We start from the raw sequence: 8,667 nt of genomic DNA on the forward strand, positions 1-8,667 counted from the left end.
GTGGTTTCTGTTTTCTTTTTTTAGATTCTGATTGATACATATGTTAATGAGTGACTTAGATGAGAAGAGAGATAACAGGGTGGCATTACAAAGGGACTTGATGAGATCTCCTTTAGGAGAACACCTTAAGGAACCACTGCCTAGAATCCCAACGTGATTATAGCAAGTTGTAGTCAGAGGGATCCTACTGCCAAACCTGATATATAACCCTTCAATTACTGAGGCAGCTACCAATGGAAAAGGCCATTATTCCCACAGTTGTCACTAAGAATTTTCATAATGCACATTTGTACTATTAAACCTATCAGCTTCCAGTTTGTCCAGGAGTCTGACGGCTAATATGAGAGGGAATTCTATGAACTTGCTTCTTTACACTCAGTTTTTTCTTTTTTTAGAATTGTGTAGACTAATGTATTATTTCCAATGGAAGAACAACTTAAAATGGCAGCCACATTGAGTATCTCATCAGAAAAAAATACACTTTTTTCTATATGGAGGTCTGAAAAGTTCTCTCTGGAGATTAAATTCTGCCATCATTCAAAGGAATGAAAGGATCAAAGAAAGAAAAACAATTTGGATGCAATACTTCTTATGTATTTTCATAATTTGATTTATGCTTGATTTCTCTATAACATTTTCTATGATTAAAACAAACAGAATTTAAAAGGGGAAAAGAGGGGGCCAGGAGAGGCGGAGAGAAGCCTGGGTAGCCCTTGACTAGAAAACTCATTCTTCTTGGGACTATGCCCACATCAGAAACTACTTGAGCTCACTCTTGTAATTTAATAAGATGTCATCAGATCCCTTTGACATAGCCTTATAATTAAAACTACTTGATGCAAAATCCATGTGCTTCATGTAAAGCAATTTAGATTATCATAGATGCCCTGTTCTATGATCTACAGCCACCAAAAGTCACGTACACCAGGTGTGCTGGCAGGAGCCCTGGGCTACGGCTGTGAGATGAGGATCCTGGGCTTGTTTCTCCAGCTAATTAGCTGGACTCAGTTTCCTTATGTGTAAAATGAGAGACAGGTTCTTTCCAGCTGTAACAGGTATTGTTATTAGATATTCATAACCCAGGATCCATGTGAGTTGCAGACTGGAAATTGCAAATCTGAGACAGGACTCCATTAACTACTCCATTGCATGAATTTGAGGTGTCTAAATGATTAGAAAAGACACTCTCATTTTTTTCCAGTCTCCCAGCCTCCTCTCCTCCTGCCCTCTGTGGTTCTTTGTTGCTTTCTCTGATGTATTCTCCAAATCACCTTTTTCTGTTCTTCCCATCCCAGTATGGTTCATTCTTGAATAATCCTTTCATGTCTCCTGCAGCTCTTGCTCTAAATATCTAAAGCACTCTCTGATCTATGGCCATGATTTTCTTCATGCTGAAGAAGCGCACTGTTAAAGGGTTAAAGGGAGGCTGCCATTCCTTCCAGGGCCCTTAATATCTAGTTTTGCAACTGTTAGAAACATAATTGTCTCTTCCATGATCTGTTTTCCCAAGAGGACTGTTGTAGGCACCCTACCTGACTGATAGATATCACATTCTGGGCAGATACAAGAGGGCAAATGCCTGGTAGACGTCATCTAAAAGGCAGACAATTCATGATACAAAAGAAGGAGTAACCATGTGTCCACTAGGGTTGCCCTCAGAAATTACCACAAACTGGGTGGCTTAAACAACAGAAATTTATTGTCTCATAATCCTGGAGGCTAGAAGTCTGAAATCAAGGTGTTGGCAGAGCTGGTTCCTTCTGAGGGCTGGAAGGGAAGGACCCCTTCCAAGGCCTCTCTCCTTGGCTTGTAGACGGCCGTCTTCTCCCTGTGTCTTCACACAGTCTTCTTTTCATACATGTTTCTGTGCCCGAGTTCCCCCTTTTATATAAGGACACCAGTCATATTGGATTAGGACTCACCCTAATGACCTCATTTTAACTCAATTACTTCATATAAGGACACCAGTCATATTGGATTAGAACTCGCCCTAACGACCTAATTTTAACTCCATTACCTCTGTAAAGACCTTGTCTCCAAATAAGAACACATTCTGAGGTACAGGGGGTTAGGGCTCCAACACAGGCATTTTGAGGGGAGACAAAATTCAATCCATAACACTGTGCCTCAGAAATGGCATCAAATGTACTGAGGTCTCATTTTCGGTGTCTAAAGCAGTGCTTCTCAAACTTCAGTGTACCTCCCACCACCTGGGGAATTTGCTAAAACCCAGGATCTGATTCAGTAGGTCTGGGGGTGCCTGAGATTCCATATCTCTAACAAACTCCCAAGTGATGCTAATGCTGGTTCCTGGGCCACATTTTGAAGAGCAAAGATCTAAAGGATGGTTTATAGGCTGTTCTCACTTTAAGGACAGATCAGTAATATTGGAAAAACTTGATGGAAATAATGGCTTTCTGTCACCAAAAAGGAAAAACTGATACGTCCCATATCTTCATATCAGGCTTGTGCTTAGTTGAGTAGAATGTACACAACACAGGGTAAATACTTGTTCCTGGCAGTCAGTTATTCTTGTGATGCTGGGGCTGCTCGCTGTTGTTACTCAGCTGCTGTGATTTTCAGCAGTAGCATCGTAATCACACAAACAAGCACAATATTTTTAGGTACATTGCAATTCATGTATCTGTTCAGAGTAAACTTAAATTGGATTGCTAAAGCAGTATGCACCATAAATAAAATACATGCTAGTTTTAAGCTGTGTAAATTGTGCCAAGATGGTATGTAGCCATAACAAAACTGTGGAAGATTTCGGGCAAGAGAAAACATTTAAAAAGGAAAATATCACTATGAGCAAATAGATTTAAATGAAGATATAACCCTCGACACAATAGCAAATGAATTCTGTGTTGTGTTGAATTTTTTCATAGCTAAAGTTTCATGCCTTTATCTTAAAACCAAGATATAATCACATTACTTAGAGTTGTAAACATATCTAGAATTATGTCTAAGATATCTTGGACGCAACTTTTAATGCTGTTTGCTAAAGAACAATACTTACCATCTGATTCCAACATTCATGTAATTTGAGAGCAGGAATCCTCAATGGTACTTTCTGTGATAGAAATGTACTAGATCTGCGCTGTCCAATATGGTAACCATGAGCCACATACAGCTATCAAGCTGAGGAACTGAATGTTTAATTTTAGTTAAATTTAAATTTCTGTTGCCAATATAAAAATAAGGTGTCTTTTTATATTATACAAAGTAGGTATCTACTTTAAAAAACCAGAGCTAAAGGCAATTCAGAGAGTTCAGTTAAAACGTTTTAGCAATGCGTTTGTGTGATAATCCCTTATACATAATTCACAATGAAATGTTTCACATTCCCTTTAACTTTGTTCTGTTTTGATCCTGTAGCTTATTCCAAATAGCATAACGTACATACTCTGCTCTGAAATTTTTTACATTGGCCTTTGACGGAAACCAATAAAATTGTTAACTCTAGGTATATTTTTATAGTACAGTCAAAATCTATTATGCCTATGTGGAAACTACACACTGTGATCGTGTGTCTGCACGTCTCTGAGTGTAAACAAGCGAAGAAGTAGCACTAGACACATGGAATTGTTGGTAGAGAGAAGTGGTGGTGGCTGACACTTGTCATGTGCCAAACTGTCCTCTGTATTAGAGGAAGTACAGTCAGAGGAACAGAAGGCATAAGTTGCCACTCTGTGTCTTAATACTTATTTCTAGAAAGTTCTCCTGGAAGAGAAGAATTTTGGAGCAATAAGAAACAATATTTGGAGAGGGAAAATCAAATCCATTAGGCTGATCTATAAGATTCAGCTCTAACAATTTGACCACATGCAACCTGACATCACCATGAGGGGTAAGTGATAAGGTACAGCCAATGGGAATGCCAGAGGTCCAAAGAGAGAGTGCGGAAATCTCTCTCCCTAAGTGGAAGCAGACACAAAAGGCAGAAGATGGTAGTGATTCAACTAAACTAAATGGAAGTAAGAGGGGGTAATAAAATAGTAATAGTAAAATAGTAATAAAATCTAACACTTACACGGTGCTGTGTGCCCGGCACCTATTCCAAGTACTGTCCAAAACTGTGAAGGGTCTGAGTTTCGGTTGTCTTTTTTAATTTTTATTTCATATTGGAGTATAGTCGATTAACAATGTTGTGTTAGTTTCACTCTACTTAGTGGACTATAGGTGACTAACAATGTTATGTTAGTTTCAGGTGTCAATTTCACTCTACTTGGTGATGTAGACAAGTCAGACTGCCACAATTTCATGGATGCCAGCAGAAGACTGGAGACTCCTGGTTCAGAGACAATGGGCAGTTTATCATTCACAGCAATAGCCACGATCGGTAACTGGTTCTCTGAGCTCCAGTTCCCACAGGGTGACGCAGAAAGGCCCAGATGGTACCTGCTCGTGCAGTGGGTTGAGTTTCAGAAGAGGAACTTTGCGCTTAGGATGACCAAATCTTTTATCATAGACAGCAGGCAAACGCACCTGATCTTTGCGTTAGAGGGAGAAGCTACCATCTATTTTCCAAGGCCGTTTGCTATGCAAGCATCCTTGATAAGATAGTTTAGAACAAAGGCCTTCAGGGCTTCTGCTTACCAGGGGTGCAGAAACACAAAAGGCCCATGGAGAATTGTCACCCAGTGAGCACTTTACATACTGAGTCATAACCATCTCAACGACCATGTGAGGTAGGTACTTTTACACCATTTTACAAATGAAATGGGAAGCCACAGAGTTCCCACAGCTATTAAGCAGTAGAGTAAGGGTTTGAACCCAATAATCTGGCTCTGGAGCAGCAGTGTCCAACAGAAAGATTACGTGAGCCACATGCATCGTTTCAAACGTTTTAGTAGCCACGTTAAAAAAGTAAAAAGCAACAGGTGAAACTAACTTTAATAATATATTTTATATAACTCCACATACCCAGAATATGATCATTTCAATGTGTAATCAGTATATGAATTATTAATGAAATATTAATAAATACATTCCTTTTGTATACTGTCTTTGAAAACCAGTGTGTATGACACACTTACAGCACATCTTCATTTGGACACAAATTTGTTTTAATCTTTTTTCTCTTTTTATTGAAGTATAGTTAATTTACAACATTGTGTTAGTTTCCGGTGTACAGCAATGTACAGTTATACGTTTTTTATATATGTGTATTCTTTTTCAGATTCTTTTCCATTAAGGTTATTACAAGATACTGAATATAGTTCCCTGTGCTATACAGTAGGTCCTTATACAGTGGTTGCTTATCTGTTTTATGTATAGTACTGTGTATATGTTAATCAACCTCCTAATTTGAGATACAAAATTTTTAACGAACAAACTTGACAGTTGAAAAAGTAGATTCACACACCCAAGCTGTTCCAAACATACTTAGAAGCTTTCCAGTAATCAAGCATCGGATTTTAAAGGTAAGCTAATGAAAATTAAGCAAATTAAATATTCGTTTCTTCCATCACAGCAGCCACATTTCAAGTGCTCAATAACCATCCCTAGCCAGTGGCTTTTATAACAGACTGAATAACTTTAGAGCCTGTGGAATAACCTTTGTGCTCTCCTGCCTCACAGCGAAAGTTCATTAAAAATGTACAGCATTTGTATTTAATTCCTTGTTCTTCTATTTCAGTTGTTTAAAGGGATCACCATTGGTTACTGTGATGCCTGCCCTGGAGGGCTGTTGAGAGGAGTAAAGAGAAGGCAGTGCAGGGTGAAGGATCAGACCTCAGGCTCACGGTCAGACAGACAGACCCAGCCTGATCCATGCCCCATCACTTCCTTTCACTTCTCAGCTGTGTGACCATGAACGTGACCTCCTGAAACCCTAATTTCTTCATCTTTAAAGTAGGTCAACAATAGTACCTCTGAGGATTCAATGAGGCCATTCATGTAAACGCCCTGGCACAGTGCTTAGCACATAGTTCATGCTAAATACATGTCAATCATTATTTGGTAACTGGACTAAATTTAATATGAGAGACCAAAAAAAAAATTTAATTGTACATCATTTCAAGATACCCATCTCAAGATACTTCCTGGAGAGAGGCCCTGCTCACTTAGCCATGCAGCCCAATGTCACCCTCTAGTGCCCAAAACCTTGAACATCAGGCATCACCAACCGAAACCACCAGAACACCGAACATCTGAAAGGAGGATGTGCGTACTTCTACCTCAGATACTGTGTCCGACCCGGATCGCCAATCCCCAGCACTGTTAAGTAGTACCCTGTCTTTCAGGGCAGTGCTTCTCAAACCTTTAATGTCCTTTCTTACCAGGTATCTGGGGAATCTTGGCAAAATCAGTTTATGATTCACTGAATATGAAGTGTAGCCTGAGAGTCTGCACTTCTAATCAGCTCCCAGGTCACTCCAAAGTTACTGCCCCCACAGACCCCTCTTTGAGTAGCAAAATTTTAGGAAATTCTATTATCATTCCAACTCCTCCCAAAGTAACCTCCAAATTGGTAGAATAAGAAATTACAGGATAAGCTAAATGTTGTCTTCTTTTTCCGGTGGACATGAGCAAGAGGAAAAGCCCTAAGTGGATACTGAGGTTGAAACATACCTGAGTTTGAAGGATGGCCTCAAAGAGAGCAGCAGCGTTCTTCCAGGAAGAGCCTCAACCAGAGAATATGGGAAAGATGGGCCAACACAGCCATTCTTATATCCCTTTGACCTCATAATGTAACTCAAGGTCGTGTGCTATTCTAACTAGACATCTATGAATTAACAATGACTATGTAAATTAATCTGTGTTCATAGTTTGAGGCCCAAGATAATTTGGGCTGGATAATATCATGTTGGTTGGGTTGCAGGACCAGCAGTGAAACTGAGTCCGAAACCCAGCAGTCACTGATCAGTGGTCTTTCCGATGTCACATTCAACAGACACCAGAAGGCTAACATTTGGAAGAAATCATCATCTATACATATTTCATATCTGACAAAATGAACATAGGGATAACTGCCACATTTTTACAAACGTCAGAGATAACGGAGCGAAAGTGCTTTGAAAATGGTGCTTCCTGGATGTAAATACAACTTATTAGCAGGCTGATAGACCACACTGGCCTGGTATCTCTTTGGAATAACAGGACCACATTGGTGGTTTCTAGTAAAGAGAAAAGGGGAAGGAGGACATGGAGATAATTGCCATTTGTCTATCCGCTTTTTTGGGAAAAAAACCTAAGATTCCTGTGACCTAATCACTCCACACTTCTAGGTATTTGGGTTGCCTCCCACAATGTGACTACCAAGTTAATAATAATATTTATTTTCATCTTGTTTTCAAACATTTATTTCTGATGATGAGTTTAATACACTACAGTGCAATCGTGCTTTGTTGGTAAGTTTGCTCATCATCTAGCTTGACTCACTACGTTACCAACTTTGGTAAAAAGAAAGTCCACAGGGTTTTTCAAAGGCGTGCTGAATATTCAACACAGCAGGTGTGGAGGGTCTATGCCTTTACCTCATAAAAAGCATTGTGATATCATTTTTTTTTTACCGCTTTCTGTCCCAGCACGGATATATGTGAAGACTGGCCTCTATAGTCCGTTGTCTTACTGTGAGAAATGACTTGATTTGTTTCTAAGAAGTTTGTTTTAAAGTAGTAGTTCACCTCTGCTTGTTTTGACTTAGGAGCTCATAGGGATGTGCTTCCCCTGATTGACTCCCCTACAATATTAGATTTCAAAAAAAGATTCGTATCAATGTACTATACCGACTGCAAGTGGAAAGGGAGATAGGGAAGTCTGATCACCAGAGTCTGAGAAAAAACAAAAACAAAATAAACTTAGCCCTACATTTCTATAATGAGAGAAAAATCAAAGAATGAAGATGGAGGGAGGGAGGAAGGGAGAGAGGAGGGGCAAATCAAGAGGTTTCCTTCATACATATTCTCTCTTTTCATTTACACAATAAAACCTGACAGTAGGACCAGGAGACACTGATTTGTCAAGGACAGTGTTGAGAACACAGCAATCCACCAATCCATTGATAAGTAATTACTGAAGACTAGTCCAGGCCCTGTTGGGAGCACAGGAAGAGCTCAGAATGTCTGTGTCTTTCAAACGAGAACTAAATAGCATGGGAGAAATGTCAGCTGAAAAGGAAGAAGGGGTAGGGGAGACTTCTTACTGCTGCTGTGTAGTTACTACTACATCCTTTAGAAAGTGGGTGGGTCAAAGGGGAAAGACCATTTCACAAAGGACGTGTTTTAGTTTCATGAAAGAGTTGAGTTGAAGCATCCATTTATCCTGACATTTGGGCATTCATTCAACTTTCAGCTAAACAATGAATGCACACCCACTTTGGGCTAGTGGTGCAAGAATAACCAAACCCCGTAGAGAAGAGGGTGCGTGGGCTGTGGCAGTATGAGCAGAAACTCATGATGGGGGTTGTGGATGTATGGTCTCTAGATGTCACTTAATTTTGGTTTCCAATGGACGCGGAAGCTTATTATTTGGATTAACGGTCATGCATGAAGGGAGTTGTGGCCTGTGGGGAGAGAGCCTTGGAACCAAGGCAGCTGGAGTAATGGGTATGGATTGGGGTTAGCTAGTGGCCTTAAGTCACCCCAGGACTTTCCAATGCACTTAACATAAAACCCAAATTTCTTATCAGTGCCTCCAAGACCTTGCATAACTGTCTCCTGC

The sequence above is a fragment of the Grampus griseus genome (genome assembly GCF_964374135.1).
Source record: "Grampus griseus genome assembly, chromosome: 4".
Classification (NCBI taxonomy): domain Eukaryota; kingdom Metazoa; phylum Chordata; class Mammalia; order Artiodactyla; family Delphinidae; genus Grampus; species Grampus griseus.